This window comes from Bos mutus, chromosome 24 (genome assembly GCF_027580195.1).
Source record: "Bos mutus isolate GX-2022 chromosome 24, NWIPB_WYAK_1.1, whole genome shotgun sequence".
Taxonomy (NCBI): Eukaryota; Metazoa; Chordata; class Mammalia; order Artiodactyla; family Bovidae; genus Bos; species Bos mutus.
This window is the reverse complement of record NC_091640.1, coordinates 44,677,861-44,695,844: the sequence shown is the minus strand read 5'-3', so window position 1 is coordinate 44,695,844 and position 17,984 is coordinate 44,677,861. Positions and strand designations below refer to the sequence as shown.

Sequence of the window (17,984 nt, the reverse complement as noted above, 5' to 3'; positions counted from 1 at the left end):
TCTAAACTGTGAAAAGAAATTAAGGCTGAGAAGTATTTTGACTTAATACATGTTCCAAGTTACCTCCTCCTAGCATGTGAGCTACACCTGAATTGTAGACTGAGATTTGGTGGTTGGTTAGCTTTCAGGGTGAGCTTAGAGCAAGTCATTATAACTCAATCGCTCAGACGGGGATTAAAGGAAAAGCCACTGTTGCCTACTCATGAAGAAAGGGTTCATTAAGCCATTCAGACATGTCACAGAATTACAAGATGACCCAGAACTAGATAAACAATCCAGGTAAGTAGTATCATGGCCAAACTACTCCGTGGAAGATGCAGTGATCACCATGGCATTTCTTTGACCTCAGTGGTCCCCTCTTGCTGGTAGAACCCGACTGAAATCCACCATTCAACACAACGCTCTCTGACAAGGCCACTTCTCTAGTCCTCCACACAGATAGCCAGTCAAGCAGGTCATGCCCCTACTAGTCACATTCTTTTTTTCTCCCCAAATATATCACATTTTGTTATTTAATTATCTTATTGCTTCTTTTTCTCTTCTGTATCAGCTAGTAAACTCCATGAATACAGAAGCCCCATCTTTCTGGATCATTTTTATATTCCCAAGAGTTTTAAAAAATATATATGTAATGAATGAATAAATGCTACAGCTTTCCAAAGAACATTGTATATATATTCATATTAACCCCAAGCTGTTCACCTCTATTCATTATTTATGTAAATCCAACCTATTCTTCAAGGTCCAGGTATGACCACCTCCCCCATAAAGTGTCCCATGTGCAAATCCAGTCTACAAATGAACTGTCCCTTTTCTGAGTTCTTTACCATCCAGCTTAGCAATCTGTGACTTGATAATTGACTTTTTAACTGCATTTTAAAAATTATCCATGAGGTAATTATTTTAAAATTATCCATGATCATCTACCAGATCACAAGGGGAAATCTACAAAGAACACAGGTCATTAGTCATGAGGCAAATGTTAGTATCATCCCCTCTGAATAATGCTTTGAAAGGAAAGCAGAGCATGTGTAAAAGTTGAGAGGTTTGGAAGCACAAGGTACCTGTGTTCATGGAACAGCAGAGAATACCAGGAGCTGAAGCATGGGGGTGAGGGGTGTCCAGGCATCAGAGAGATGCAGGAAAAGAAAAAGCAGAGAGACTGGACCTTCTGCTGGAGAGGCCACATAGAAAAAAGAAGAATTAATGCAGGTAGCCTCTAGGAGCAAAGACTAGCCACCAGGTACCTTGGTGGCTCAGTGGTAAAGAATCCACCTGACAATGCAGGAGATACAGGTTCGACCCTTGGGTCAGGAAGACTCCAGGAGAAGGAAATGGTAACCCGCTCCAGTATTCTTGCCTGGAGAATTCCATGGACAGAGGAGGCTGGTGGGCCACAGTCCATAAGGTTGCAAGACTTAGCAACTAAAACAATACCTTGATGCAAAAAGCATGAGGAACTAAATGGGAACTCAACCTGAATGAGACTGGAGTCCCATCCTTGTCCACAATCTCCAGCCCTCCCTGCACCTTGATTGCAGTCTCATGAGACTTTAAGCGTCTGAGCTTCCTGGACCTCTGACCTACAGAAACCATGTGATAATAAACGTTCTCTGTCCCAAGCCTCTAAATCTGTAATAAATCTTTACAGCAACAATAGAAAATGAATACAAATTTCACTACTCCTCTTATCACTGCATTTTAATGACAGGGGTTAGTAGATAAACTGGTTTCTGAGACAGGTGCCATTAACTAGGGCTCACAGACTCTGGCTGCAGCAGACCAAATGTCATAAGGTTGAAACTGCTTCCCTTTTCAAGAGAACTTCCAAGCCCTGCAGATGATGCCAAAACGGTGAACCTGCAGTTATCTTTGGGTGAAATGTGTGTTTTGTCACTTATCCACCATCACTGTCTAATCCTGACACCTTATCTTTGTCATCAAATACGATTGTAGGCCAGCAGATGTCTACCCTTCCATGCGCATATGTGTGTTCGAAGGGAGATTTAACTTCACCCCAGTATGAGCATAATTGGGACAGAAAGCCTGCTGTTCAAAGAAGACTTCTGTAGAAATCTGCTGTGTTGTATTTTCTGCGCTTGAATGTATTATCCAAAGTGGAAGTGAAAAGAAATGAATATTATTAATGACCATGTGGTAAGCTGTGCCCTGGATGCTCTCGTGTATACTCTACTTTCCTTTGGCTCTCATAAAACTCTGCCAGGTAGGTTTTAATAGCCTCGTTTTTCAGATGAGGAAAACGAGGATCAATGAGGCTCAGTTGCCCAAGGTCATGCTACTAGTAAGTGGGGATTTAGTATCCAAATCTGCATCCAGGAGACTTTAACTCCCTGGCATTTTAATGCTCTAGTATGCTGCCTTAGCCGTTGCTGGATTTATTCCCAAGCTAGTGAGTTGTGCTCTGTACAACTCAGATTTTATCTGAGTGAGTCAAGATATTCTTACCTAAAATAAACAATACAAGGCCATAAATAAATAAGCACTGAAATGAAAGTTAAGATATTACTTATATCAGAGAAGCAGGAGATGCCAGAATGGTTAAGGAAACAAGTAAGATTTGGAAGCCAGATTGAAAAGAAGAGATGTTCTATGTGAAGGAGGCAATGGGGTGACTGGAGATTCAGATCCAGGCTAATTATGGTATTTTCTGTAGGATAAGGTAGAGATTTAGCAAAACTCACAGCAAGTCACTAAGATGAAAATGATCTGGAAACAAGGTGAGATAATGGAGGGTCTGTTAAGCCAGATAAAGAATTTTGGGCTTTATGCAAGAGAAACGGTTATTTCTACATCTGGCATCAATTACTCATTTTGTTATGGTTCCCTTCGTGGATGCTCCACAAAAAGTTATTTCATTCTTCTTTTTCCATTTCAGTAATTAATATATTTATTTAGTTAGAGCTATAAGGGGTGTGGGGTAGGGCATGGAAACAAAGGAGCTTTGCTCTGGGCTGATTATTTCCAAAAGGATTCCCCAAATGAAAAACGGAGTAGAGAAGCATTGCTGTGGATAAAGAAGGTGCAACCCTGACCTGGTGGAAGCTCGGGCTACATGAATGAAGTTTTTCTGGGGCTTGAGGGGCTTCCATAAGCAGGTGGAGCTGACATGCTGCTGCTGCTAAGTCGCTTCAGTCGTGTCTGACTCTGTGCGACCCCATAGACGGCAGCTCATCAGGCTCCCCCGTCCCTGGGATTCTCCAGGCAAGAACACTGGAGTGGGTTGCCATTTCCTTCTCCAATGCATGAAAGTGAAAAGTGAAAGTGAAGTCGCTCAGTTGTGTCCGACTCTTCGCGACCCCATGGACTGCAGCCTACCAGGCTCCTCCATCCATGGGATTTTCCAGGCAAGAGGACTGGAGTGGGGTGCCAAGGCCTTCTCCGGCTGACATGCTACACTGGGGAAATCACCTGAGGGAGCCAGTCATTGCTCAGTGTCCTCCCCAGGATCAGGAGAAAACACCCAGAAATAAGCTACTTCTCTCTAAGACAGACCACTGGAACAGAATTTCTTTTATTATAATTGATATCAATTGGTACTAGAAAAATAATGGACAAAAAGTAAATACAAAAAGTTATTTCAGCTATTTTATTTAATAAAATAAAATTTTATTTGTACTATCCATGAAAACGTAAGAAATCTGGAAGATTTTCTCTTCTCCTTTGCCTAATGCCCTATGCAAATACCCGTCTAAGAACATATGTTGACGTAGGCTTAGATATATCCATAGGTATATGAGGAAGAAAAATAAGCAAGTACGGGTAGTCCTTTGTGTCACAAACCTATAATCAATAGCTAGCTCCCTTTCTTTAAGTGATCTTGGTATGAGTGACAGCAACGCTGACCAATGAGTGTAGCTATAGTGTGTGTGTGTGTGTGTGTGTGTGTGTGTGTGTGAAGTGGGGGTGGTATTTGTAACAGACCCTGGCTGGTGGCATTTTTCACTTCCATGTAGAATTGTGGATCTCAAGCTTTGGAAAATTTATTGCATCCCCCCTTGTCAGATTCTGATTTGAGAGAACACTCTCAACACCTGGAAACTCTTGGGAAAAACTTTTCGCAACCGTCTTCAGTTGTGATTAACTGGCCCCCTTCCCGATTGCTGTCCTGGAACTTGAACTCTTGTGGAGATCTTATATAGGACAGTCTGGAGAGTGGGATGGTTTTTATGCTCAACTGCCACTGCATTTATTTAAAAAAAAAACTTACTCCCCTGTTTGGGCAATGACACAGAATGCAGAATGAAAGGTTATGGCAGTAGAGTGGTCAATTCTGGGAAGGCACTTGAGAGGAAACTGAAAAGATCAGGCAGTCGAAGTGGTGATGGGGAAGAGAGGAGAAAGCAAGGATGGTGGAGGAGGGGAGCATGGGCTGGCTTTCCTGGGGAAGAAAGGGAGGTAGGTTGCAAGGTGAGCAGCTATCATCACCATCAACTAGGGACCTGTGTATTTACCTTATCATAATGGCTATTTAGTGGGACTGTAGTTGATTTTATTTTTTCTTACACAAATTTTTTTTCTACATTTTCCAAATTTTATTCACTAACAGTTTTTTTTTTTTTTTAAAGATGGTAAAAGAAAAAATATAATTATTTCCAAATAATCCTTTGATCTACACAATGGGTAGAGAATCCATTTTTACTGTTGTTCTTGGGTCTTCAATGAGAAAAATAATATCTAGTACTAAAGGGGTTGGTTGCTGAATTAGGAGAAATTCTGACAGACTTTTAGGACTGCTGCTGCCGCTGCTGCTGCTAAGTTGCTTCAATCGTGTCCGACTCTGTGCGACCCCGTAGATGGCAGCCCACCAGACGGCAGCTCCGCTGTCCCTGGGATTCTCCAGGCAAGAATACTGGAGTGCGTTGCCCTTTCCTTCTCCAATGCATGAAAGTGAAAAGTGAAAGTGAAGTAGCTCAGTCATGTCTGACTCTTAGCGACCCCATGGACTATAGCCTACCAGGCTCCTCCGTCCATGGGATTTCCCAGGCAAGAGTACTGGAGTGGGCTGCCATTGCCTTTTAGGACTATGTCAATCCTATTGAAAGATGACAAGATGTCCCTTACATACTTATAGTTGTAATACTGCCCAGGACTATGTCTTACGCATTTCAGACACTTGATGCCTTTAAATTGTATGATTAGAAAAAATAAAGAAAAACTATAATAGCACAAAGAATTATGTCCTATAAGAGAAATTTCCTTGGCCTACTGGTCTTTCATGGAATATAAGACATGACAAACTGGTTCAGAACCATAGCTTTTCACTATGGAATCCCAATCCTGGTGGATGGTTAAAAGGGGATGACGTCTCCTAACACTTAACCATATGTTTTAGATATAACCTCAAACCCATGGTTTCCTTAATGACTTACTCTGGTCTGTTTTTATTTTTAGCCTATGTCACTTTCAAGATACAAGTTTTGTTTACTACTAGGTATGTAGGTATGTTTTTCCAGTGGTCATGTATGGATGTGAGAGTTGGACTATAAAGAAAGCTGAGCGCCAAAGAATTGATGTTTTTGAACTGTGGTGTTGGAGAAGACTCTTGAGAGTCCCTTGGACTGCAAGGATATCCAGCCCGTCCATCCTAAAGGAGACCAGTCCTGGGTGTTCATTGGAAGGACTGATGTTGAAGCTGAAACTCCAATACTTTGGCCACCTGATGAGAAGAGCTGACTCATTTGAAAAGACCCTGATGCTGGGAAAGATTGAGGGCAGGAGGAGAAGAGGACGACAGAGGATGAGATGGTTGGATGGCATCACCGACTCAATGGAGATGAGTTTGGGTAAACTCTGGGAGTTGGTGATGGACTGGGCGGCCTGGCGTGCTGCAGTTCATGGGGTCTCAAAGAGTCGGACACGACTGAGCGACTGAACTGAACTGAACTGAGGTACGTAAAATTCCTCAAACTTTTCTTTAAAAAATAACAAAGTTTTAAGTATTAGGTTTAGTGTTTTGTGATTTAGTGAATAAGACCATTTTTGCTTTCCCTTTGCATTTCCTTTGTGATTTTTCAGAATGTCCAACCTCCATTGAGTCTCTGTTCACCAGATGAGACGAAGGCTCTGTACATAGAATTGGTATCATACCCTGGGTCCGGCTAACTGGCTCCAAAGAGATCCTTTCAAATTAAAAAAAAAATTGTAAGAGGAGCATGGAAATTCTTAAAAAACTAAAAATAGAACTACCATGTGACTGAGTAATCCCACTACTGGGTATAAACCCAGAGAAAACGATAATTCAAAAAGACACATGCACCCCAGTGTTCATTCCAGCATTATTTGCAACAGCCAGGACATGGAAACACCCTAAATGTCCATCAACAGAGATGGATAAAGAAGGTATGGTACATATATACAATGGAAATATTACTCAGCCATAAAAAGGAACGAAATTGGGTCATTTGTAGAGATGTGGATGGATCTAGAGACCATCATACTGAGTGAAATAAGTCAGAAAGAGAAAAACAAACATCAAATATTAACACATATATGTGGAATCTACAAAAGTGGTATGAAGTGAAGTGAAGTGAAGTGAAGTCGCTCAGTCGTGTCCGACTCCTTGCAATCCCATGGACTGTAGCCTACCAGGCTCCTCCCTCCATGGGATTCTCCAGGCAAGAGTACTGGAGTGGGTTGCCATTTCCTTCTCCAGGGGATCTTCCCAATCCAGGGATCGAACCCGGGTCTACCACATTCCAGGTAGACGCTTTAACCTCTGAGCCACCAGGGAAGCCCCACAAAAGTGGGATAGATGAACTTATTTCCAAAGCAGAAATAGAGACACAGATGTAAAGTATAAAATCTATGGATACCAAGGGGGTAGGGGGATGAACTGGGAGATTGGGATGGACACATATACAGTACTGATACTATGTATAAAAAGAATCTGCCTGCAGTGCAGGAGACCAAGGTTCGATTCCTGGGTCGGGAAGATCCCCTGGAGAAGGAAACGGCAACCCACTCCAGTATTCTTGCCTGGAGAATCTCATGGACAGAGGAGCCTGGCGGGCTACAGTCCATGGTGTTCCAAGAGTTGGACACAACTTAGCGACTAAACCACCCTACCAATGAGCACCTACAGTACAGCACAGGAAACTCTACTAAATGCTCTGTGGTGACCTAAATGGCAAAGGAAATACAAAAAGGATGGGATATGTGGCTGATTCACTTTGCTGTACAGCAGAAACTGACACGATATAAAGCAGCTATACTCCACTGAAAATTTTTTTAAATTGTAGCAAAGATCAAATTGCTTATTAGCCAGTTTCTTATTCTGAACTCCAATATTTAACCCACAGACAAGGCCTCTTGAGGGTTCTTTTGATAACTCAAAAGCTGAGTCATGCTACTGACCTTGCAAAGACTCTGGAAAGAGTGTGGGAAAAACGGAGGTGATGGGAAAAGTCAGGAAACCTGGAACCTAGCACTTTCTCTGTGCAAAACTGGTTTAGCGACTTTGGACAAAGACTTTAACCCTCTGGGTTTTGATTTCCTTGCCTGGCAAGTGGGAGAGCAACACTTGTCTGCAAATCTCAGTGGAGTAGGAAGATCAAATAGAAGTTAGGAAATGTGCTCTGAAAAGCAGAACGCCCTCTTCAGATGTAAGGGGCACTGGGATGTACCACCAGGTAAAGCTTTTTGTCTCTTTGTGTCCTCAGATCCTTCATCAATACAAAAGCCCCACCTCCCGACCCACTCCTGCCCATCTTCTCAAGCTGCCCTTCAGAGAAGAATGGGAAAACCCCAGCAGAGGCAGCTCTTGGACCTGATTGTTCTACTTTGTGGATCTCCCCCTCTTACTTTCTTCTTTTTATCTAATTTGTTCTGAATCCTTATGTAATAAAGTAAACACTCACATCAACTTGGTTTTACAACATGCAACTTACTATTCTAAAAGTTATTTTCCTGTAGACCTGGTGTTTATTTCCAGTCATTAATGGGTAGTCTGTCATTATTCTCTCTAGTTGCTTTCCACATGTGTATATATCCATTTCTTGTCTCCTGGGAACTTTACAAGGTCTTTGAGGGGGGCGTGTTTCCTGGGACTTCATCATTTCACCAAGCACCAAGCTCATCACCCTTCATGCTGGGCCAGCATGTACTTCATGTGTTCTTCATCCCTCCAGGATATAGCTTCATATTCTCTGTGTGCAACTCTGCCTTCTTAAAAGTTCAACCAAACCCATGGACTGTAGCCTGCCAGGCTCCTCTGCCCATGGGATTTCCCAGACAAGAATATTGGAGTGGATTGCCATTTCCTGGGGACCATCCCAACCCAGGGATCGAACCCGAGCCTCCTGCACTGCAGGCAGATTCTTTACCATCTGAGCCACCAGGGAAGCCCTCTTAAAAGTCCATCCCCACTCCACTGCTAACCTCAACCTAGCTAAGTACCTTCCTGTACCTGCCACATATGCCCAGCTCCAGGTCTTCGCCCATGTGAAATGGAATAGCTCCAGCCATATCAATAAACAAGGATGTAACAGCCATCAGTGATTTCAGGCTTCCAAAAGTGAATGAGGGCTTTGGAGAGGGAGCACAATGCCTGAGATCCAGCATGCCACCACCCCTACGGTGACTGCCAAAGAGCTGGGGGTGGGGTGGGGTGGTGGAGCAGGTGTGAGAAATCAAAGACAAAACAAAACAGGATTTGGCCCCAGACAGCTGAGGTGCATATGAAAGGAATGAATTCAGTGAGCCCAGAGGCTTGCATCTGCCCAAACACAGAAGAATGCTAAATTCCTTAGCTTGACATTTGGTTTTCCTTACTGTGTGAGCTGGTAGCTCAAATAGTAAAGAGTATGCCCGCGATGCTGGAGACCTGGGTTTGATCCCTGCCCGTGATGCCGGAGACCTGGGTTCGATCCCTGGATTGGAAAGAGCCCCTGGAGAAGTGCATGGCAACCCACTCCGGGATTCTTGCCTGGGGAATCCCCATAGGCAGAGGAGCCTGGCGGGCTACAGCCCATAGGGTTGCAAAGAGTCAGACATGACTGAGCAATTAACACACTACTGTCCGTGCTATGTCGGAGAAGGCAATGGCACCCCACTCCAGTACTCTTGCCTGGAAAATCCCATGGATGGAGGAACCTGGTAGGCTGCAGTCCATGGGGTCGCTAAGAGTCGGACACGACTGAGCAACTTCACTTTCACTTTTCACTTTCATGCATTGGAGAAGGAAATGGCAACCCACTCCAGTGTTCTTGCCTGGAGAATCCCAGGGACGGGGGAGCCTGGTGGGCTGCCGCCTATAGGGTCGCACAGAGTCGGACACGACTGAAGCGACTTCGAAGCAGCAATGCGTGCTATGTGGTAAGTTGCTTCAGTTGTGTCTAACTCTGTGTGACCCTGTGGACTGTAGCCCAGCAGGCTCCTCTGTCCATGGAGATTCTCCAGGCAAGAACACTGGAGCAGGTTGCCACGCCCTCCTCCAGGGGATCTTCCCGATCCAGGGTTCAGAGCCTCATCTCTTGTGTCTCCTGCATTGGCCAGTGTGTTCTTTACCACTAGTGCCACCTGGGAAGCCCTTTTCCTTACTACTTAACAATAATCTTTTATGTTCAGCATGCCTGCTCCCTTTGTTGCCAACTTGTGTATAGTTGGACTGCCTCTCCTGCCTCCTGGGCTCAGAGTCCTTAACCTTACCACCAAATAAAATAACTCCACTTGCAGGTTGTGACTAATTTTTTAGTTGACATCCATCTGGTGCCTCGGTGAATCACTATGCATCCACTCTCTAGGGTTCAAGTCCTGGATTTTGTTTTTCACTAAACACTGTCATCCTTTCTGATCCTGTATCACTATGGCTCCCGTTGTTGGCCACTGAGTTGGCACAGATTAAATTTGGTCTGCATTAATCCTCAGGTTGTTTTATGTATGTTAACTTCATCTCTTTTCAGTATAGTATAGGGAACCTAAGGTCAGGAGCCCTTTCTTGCTTTTCTTTTGTTCTGGTCTCTCCGTGTGTTGTATCCTGGCACGATGTTATATGTTTAATAACTAAAGAGCTCATAATTGTTTGCAAGAAGGTAAGCACTTTATGAACCAGCATATATATATTTATTCCACAGAGTAGTAAAGACCTCTGAAAGATCAACAATTAAACTTTAGTCTATAAAACTTTGTACACAGTAAACATTCAGTAAGATTCATTTACCAAAACTTGAACTTTTCCTCCACACACTCATGCTAGTACAGCACATATCCGTGGTACCATAAAGAGAAACTTTCAAACAGCCATTACCATGACCAAAAATAAGTGTCTGTGTGTCTGTGGGACGGAGAAGGCAATGGCAACCCACTCCAGTACTCTCGCCTGGAAAAATCCCATGGACGGAGGATCCTGGTAGGCTGCAGTCCATGGGGTCGCTTAGAGTCGGACACGACTGAGCGACTTCACTTTCACTTTTCACTTTCATGCATTGGAGAAGGAAATGGCAACCCACTCCAGTGTTCTTGCCTGGAGAATCCCAGGGGCGGGGGAGCCTGGTGGGCTGCCGTCTGTGGGGTCGCACAGAGTCGGACACGACTGAAGCGATGTAGTAGTAGTAGTGTCTGTGGGACAAGCAAAGCGGAGCCTGCCTGGAATCTCTGACCTCTTTTAAAATACTAAAACCTTTTCTATATGTGGGCTTCACAGGGAGGCAGAATGACATAGGATAAAGAGTATGGCATTGTTTTCATGCTCCCTGAATAGGGGGAACCTTAGACTGAAGCCCTGCTAAGAATGAATGTGTCATTTCCCATCAAGGGCTCACTATAGAACAAAGCCTTCTAAGAAGTCGGAGCTTCTAAGAAGCTCCAACCACAACCACGTTTCACTTTCTGCACCTTCGCCCCCTATTTTCTCATCATCTACTTATTCATTACCTCTCTACCACCTGAACTTGGCACACAGCCCACCCCACCCCCGCTTAACCATACGAGGCACTAAATACTTAATTGCTAACTTTTCTGCTGTCTCCAGAGTGGACAATATGTTCATACAAATTCTCACATATCCCCATCTTCTATGAACTCTGTAGCTCGGGCCCTCGTGGCCCCCCACCCCATTCTTCTGAAATTCATTCTTCTCTGTGCCCTTGTTTCTTCTCCAACAATTCTGTCACTCCTCTGTCTCTGCCCAATCCCCTCTTACTTTGCCTCTCTGTTTAAGGTGAACCACAGGGGTCTCCCCCTTCCACTCTCTTTCCTTAATTTTCCAGTCTTCCCCTTTGGTGAATCTCCAGCTCTACTCTGTGCAGGGCTGCCAACTGCTGCCTCAGCCACTCGTCCCCTCACACTCCCGCTTCAATGTCTATGGTTCTATTCACGTGCCATCATGCTTCCAGTTGCCTGAGGCCAACATATTGGAACCCTCTTTGATTTTAGCTACAGAGGGAAACAGATGAGTCAGGAATGACTCATTATTATTTATTTTTTTCTTTGAGCACCTGAGTAGATATGATGCTTTTAAGAGGCTTATAATCCAGTGGGTGGGCTGGGGAAAGAAGGGTAGGTAGTGGGTACAATTCAAATAAGAAATGAATTATTACAATGTCATATGAAAAATGCAAGATGGGGTAAGTTTGCCCAACCCAGACAAGAGGGAGGGAGCAGTCAGGGGAAAAAGACAATAATTTGATTATCTCACAATTTTTGCCTGAATAATGAAATGGCTGACCACTGTCTACTTAATTAAGCACAAGCCTCAGAGTGTGGGGTAAAACCTTTAAACTCCAGCACAGCATACTCCTTATCTACCATGATTTCCCAATTGCAGATCCTAACCTCAATAGAACTTAGACTAAACACCATTTCCCAAGTGTTTTGGGGGTATTTCCTCCTAAATACCTTTATTGACAGAGCTTCCTTCCCACTGTATGCTTGACTCCACTTTCTCCCATCACCATCCCACCATCTCCATGCTCTAAAAGACTCTTCCATCCTTAAAAAAATGCCAAACAGAAGAATTTCCTGGTTCCACCTTTCCACCAGCACTGAAAATACGGCAGTGGCTTACCCTCATTGGACAGCCCAGCATCTTCTCTATGATTTCCTGATGGTCGTTATAGTCTAAGTTGCATCTATTTTCCTCCCCTAGGTTATTCAGGGAGAAGGCAATGGCAACCCACTCCAGTACTCTTGCCTGGAAAATCCCATGGACGGAGGAGCCTGGTAGGCTGCAGTCCATGGGATCACTAAGAGTCAGGCACGACTAAGCAACTTCACTTTCACTTTTCACTTTCATGCATTGGAGAAGGAAATGGCAACCCACTTCAGTGTTCTTGCCTGGAGAATCCCAGGGACAAAGGAGCCTAGTGGGCTGCCGTTTGTGGGGTCGCACAGAGTCGGACACGACTGAAGCGACTTAGCAGCAGCAGCAGCAGCAGGTTATTCAGGAGAGCCTCCTGATTGTACCCTCTTTGAGGACAAAACCATTGAGTTACTTAATGCTTTTTTTACTATGATTCATTAATAGTAAAGCATCCTTGAACTACTCTCCCAGGACTGTACAAACCCATGCATATACTAGACACTAAATTAATAATTTAAAAAATGTCCCTTGTCTTTATTAGTTCCTCTTCAATTCAACTACTTTGTGTAAAGTGCTATATTGGCACATGTTTAAGCCATGATGAACTGTTCAGCCTTATTGCTTATTTGTTTAGAGTGAAGACATGGTTTTCTGGAGGATCCTTCCAAAGGCACTATCCTTATCATGGACCAGTGACAGGCTAGCCTTTGGAAGGCATACTTTACTGATTTTTCTGGCCAAGAAAAGCTCCGTGTTGTATCAAAGCCAAGTCTGTCAAAATTGTGACTTCTCTGTAGATGGCTCAGATGGTAAAAAATCTGCCTGCAATTCAGGAGACCCGTGTTCAATCCCTGGGTCAGGAAAACCCCTAGAGAAGGAAATGGCAACCCACGCCAGTATTCTTGCCTGGAGAATCCCAAGGACAGATGAGCCTGACAAGTTACAGTCCATGGGGTGGCAAAGAATCAGACATGACTGAGCGACTAACACTTTCACTTTCTGTACCTACACCTGAATCTTCATAACTCTCCAAAGCCACAGAGGTATACATAAAATATTCCAAAAGGATGGGGGAAAGTTTGCCAACTGTTGGAAGATAAATGGCCTGGAGACTCCATGCTCCAAAGGCAGATTGCTGGATTTCTGGTTCAACGTAGCAAAAGAGATGCTATTTTCTTTTTTTCATTGTCAGAAAGTTATGGGTCACAACATTTAATTTGATTAATTCCTGGTTTCCAAAAGGAAACCTTAGGAGGAACTGTGGGAGGCTCAATAAAATAAGTATGTGCAATTGTGAAGACAGAAAAGGAAAAAAAAATTACTTCCATCACAGTCCACAAAGATCGTTTCCAGTCCCAAACATGGGTCCCCAGAGATAGCCTGGAAACAAATTATTGTCAAAGAGATGCTTACCTTTTACAACAGCTCACAGTGAAATAAAACATATAGCTTAACATCTCTTCCACACTCACCTTTCTCTTGCTCTCTTTTTTCCTTTTATTGTCTCTCTCTCTCGCTTCCCTTTCTTTCTGCCTGATGCTAAACTTCGAATTCTGAGCCCTTCTACCAATTATTGGATAAGTCGCTTGTCCTTCCTAAACCTCAGTATTCTCATAAGCAAAATGAAGTGTTTATACTATATTAGTACTCTTTTACTTCTAAGTGTGACTACAGGCACAAGTTTGCTCAATCTGCTCTCATACAATTGGTCATATTAGTGCTCTAACTTATTTAGTTCCAAGATGATGACTGTGGTTTCAGCCTGCACAATGAACAAGTGAATTTGTTGGTATAATTATGAGGTCTCATCTTTTGGAAAAGTGAGATCAAATGGTTAAGTGAAGTCACTTGAGCCAAAGATGAAAGGGATGTCACATAGGTTAAGACATGGGCCAGAAGAATCTGCTTTGAAACTTCACTGAACAGCTAATTAATTGGTCAACTTGGCTATAATGTGGGCATTTTCTCTTTAACTGCACAATCTGGTGTGTGTATGTGCTCCAATTCCATTGTATAAATTCGAGACTCCTAGACTATCAGGTCTGGTCAGAACCCTTATTGTCCTAGTATTACTTGGGAAAACTGTGAGTAAAGAAGATCTTTCAGCTGGTTAGCAGAGGAGACAAGACTGAGGCAGGTACTCATAAGCTCACTAAGCCACACAGCAACCATTTGCTAATTAATCTTTCACTTCCTCCCACAGGATGACCTAGAATTCAACTTGGATTGAGGTCAGACAGACCACACTTCACCAGTTTTCCATTTTTTACTCTTCCTTCTTTCCTGGTTTTAACTTTCTCCTCCCATGAGTCCTCTTCTTCCTTCTATTTCACGTTTAGAAAACTTTCCACACACATGTTTCTTTTGTATGGTTTTCATGACATTTTGTCCATGTGGTTAATATTCCCTCATCTGTATGACTGATTGGAGGAGGCTTCTGTATTATTTTTGGCTTGGGCATCCATTTCCTGCCCGTGACTGACAACAGAGACTGCCTCCCGAAATGACCACAGTGCCTATAAGAGGAGCTGACAGAGGGCAAGACAGAGCCACAAGAAGAAGTGGAGTCACCCAGGCTCAAAGGAATTCAGCTACCTACATGGCAGGCCTCTGATATCTGAGACGTGAGCTAAGAATGAATTCTCAGCATCCGTTCATCATGGGGAAAGTACTTGACCCTGGGGACTCACCTTGATTAAGAATGGCATTGGACTAAGAGGTAATAGGTATAAACTTAACTCTCCTCACCGTTTCTCCAATATCTGATGGGAGCCTGGACAGCAGCAGTCAAAATATCTGAAGCCCCTGGCCTAACTTTACATCAAAGTATGCAAAGATTGTTTTCACCAAGAGGTTGAAACAGGAAGAACATCATTCATACTAGAGACTTCTTCCACTGCCTCAGGAGAACTTGGCTCCGAGAGCATATAGCATTATCTGAATATGCATTGTCATCCTTGTACAGGTTTGCTCTCTGGAATGTGCCGCATGTCAGCGTGCATGAGACGGTGGTGCCTGGTGAGACGGCAGCCCAGATGAAGCTTTTCCCAACTCTGAGAGTCTGTGCAGTTCACCTTCCCACTATTTATCCATTATTTGGCTCCAGGCAAGCATTTTTATAGGTGAAGATTTACCAGATGGTGTGCATTTAGAAAATAGGTCAAAAGAGTCACTGCCTTTTGAAACCAAAGAAGCAGTAGGACAGGAGTGAAATAGAGGAAAAAGGTGAAGAGTCTGTGTAACTTTCCAGCTCTAGGTATGTGGTAAGGGGGCTAACAAGACAACACATCTATATACTGGGGCAGGGGGATGGAGAACGAATGACTTTCCAAGCAGAAAAGAGGAAATGAAGTGTGCAACTGCTGCACAGTCTCTAATTCCTCTCTCCAGAATGGTAATGACTTCCATTTGGGCTTCCCTCATAGCTCAGTTGGTAAAGAATCCACCTGCAATGCAGGAGACCCCAGTTCGATTCCTGGGTGGGGAAGATCCCCTGGAGAAGGGATAGGCTACCCACTCCAGTTTTCTTGGGCTTCCCTTGTGGCTCAGCTGGTAAAGAATTTGCCACAACCCGGGAGACCTGGGTCTGATCCTTGGGTTGGGAAGATACCCTGGAGAAAGGAAAGGTTACCCACTCCAGTATTCTGGCCTGGAAAATGCCATGGACTGTATAGTCCATGGGGTTGCAAATAGTCGGACATGACTGAGCGACTTTCATGCGTATCAGTTCTGATCTCAGGGTCCTCTTTTCACCTTGCTCCTGAATTTGGTCCTCAGCAGGGTAAAGAATGGGATTTATATTTATGCCATATCAATTTTGGAGAAGACTAGATCATGCGAAATTGAACATTAAGATGCTGTGGAAATGAGCCACATGGAGAAGGAAGAGGTGGAAGAGGAGAAGGTGTGGAAGGACAGATGCTTATTTTCTAAACATGACCTTCAGTACCATCTAGCCAAACAGATACCTTGATTTGGATAAAGTCTCTGAAAATCTTAATGCTTCAGTGTCATCTCTTCTGTCTCCCAGCTTTTAATGGGACTTGGTACTCTTTGGAGTGTATTACATTAAGGTGAATGCTTTGGGTTCCAAGTGCTAAGGACACTTTTTCCCTGATGTTTCAGGGGTTCAGGAATAGAAGGGGCATTTAAAATATCAAGGAGAGGCCATGGTTTAGAAGGAAAGGGAATGATAGGGAATCTGGTCTGTTCCAATAAGGTATTCATCAAGATGTGTAGGGACAACAGGTATAACTATGCAGACCCATAAGCCACGAACAATTAAGATTCATGATAATGTTCAGAAAAAAGGCTCATACAACACAAAACTAAGCACAAGCAGTGGCAAAAATACCTCAGGGAACTGGATTTTAGCAAGGACAGAAGTGGAAACCTTGTCAGCATACATGTTTCCAGGCTGATATTTAGTCAAGTTTAGGCCATAAGAAATCCTCTTTCATTGGCTGGGAGCTAAATCAAGGGATGTCTTCTTGTTTTAATTACTCTCTTATGCACTCATCACATAATCACTGTGCAGATGCCCTAGGGGAAGGCATGTAATCAGAGGATAGATGAGATTCTGAGAGGAAGGGTGGTGGTGAGACATAGGCACACTGACTGGGGACCAGGCCCTGTGTTCTAGACTTGGCCTTAACTAGCTGGGTGACATGCAGCTGAGTTGCAATGCAGAGGGCAAAGCCCTAGGCTTAGAATTAAAAGTGACAGTTTTTCTGAACCTGACCAGGTCACTTGATCTCTGAGCCTCAGTGTCCTGTTTCATAAAATGGAAATGCAAGTATTTCTCTTCTAAGATTGCAGGAAGGGCACTCTAAGAAATACATGTAAAATGGCTTTAAGAATTGAAATATGCCATACAAAAGAGATCTGGCCCAATTCTTTGAGTTACAGGTTGGCAGATAGTACCCCCAAAGAGGTAGGATATCATGTCTAAGGTCATAACAGAGTTGGGTGCAGAACTCGATTTCCAGGCTGAATCTAGCTTTCTGTGGCTAGCTGCAAAACAATAAGAAGTTGAGGAAGGAGAGGGAGAATTTTAAATGAAGTAACAACCAACTTGTGAATACAAATACAAAGAGTTGTGTGTGGCTACAGTGTGGCTGCCCTCAGATGCAGGGCCCAGAGATAAACCTCTAGCTGGCAAACTTAAGCCAGAGCCCACCTGTAATACAGTTGAAACATGCAGAAGTCCCCGTAAGACTGCCGAGAACCCTAATGTAACAGCGGCTGGTTTTAGCTTCTGAGACCTTGTTTCTCCAGAGAAGGCAATGGCAAACCACTCCAGTACTTTTGCCTGGAGGGTCCCATGGATGGAGGAGCCTGGTAGCCTGTAGTCCATGGGGTCACTAAGAGTCGGACACGACTGAGTGACTTCACTTTCACTTTTCACTTTCATGCATTGGAGAAGGAAATGGCAACCCACTCCAGTGTTCTTGCCTGGAGAATCCCAGGGACGGGGAAGCCTGGTGGGCTGCCGTCTATGGGTCACACAGAGTCAGACACGACTGAAACGACTTAGCAGTAGCAGCTTAGCAGACCTTGTTTCTCAGGTCTGTTAAGTTAGGATTCTTGCTTGCAGGTTCTCAGCAATAACATACCATTATTGTTTTCTAACTAAACAATGCTAAGAAAATAGAAATAAGAAAGCTCTTTGCTCATGGCAAGTTCAATTCCACCACATTGTAAGAGAAAGTAAGAATATGTCTCATGAAAATTTAATCTTTTAGCAACTCTTGTCTGTGTGTATTAGTTGCTCAGTTGTGTCCAGCTCTTTGTGACCTCATGGACTGTAGCCTGCCAGGCTCCACTGTCCATGGAATTCTCCAGGCAAGAATGCTAGAGTGGGTTGCCATTTCCTTCTTCAGGGCATCTTCCTGACCCAGGGATCAAACCTGGGTCTCCTGCATTGCAGCGGATGCTTTAGCATCTG

General features: G+C 43.8%; 1 protein-coding gene across 3 annotated transcripts in view; it reads right to left on the bottom strand.

Annotated features, from left to right (window-relative positions):
* The window catches only part of SETBP1 (SET binding protein 1), a 407,102-nt gene that overhangs the window by 98,322 nt on the left and 290,796 nt on the right, over positions 1-17,984 (bottom strand). The gene's annotated exons all lie outside the window — the stretch shown is intronic.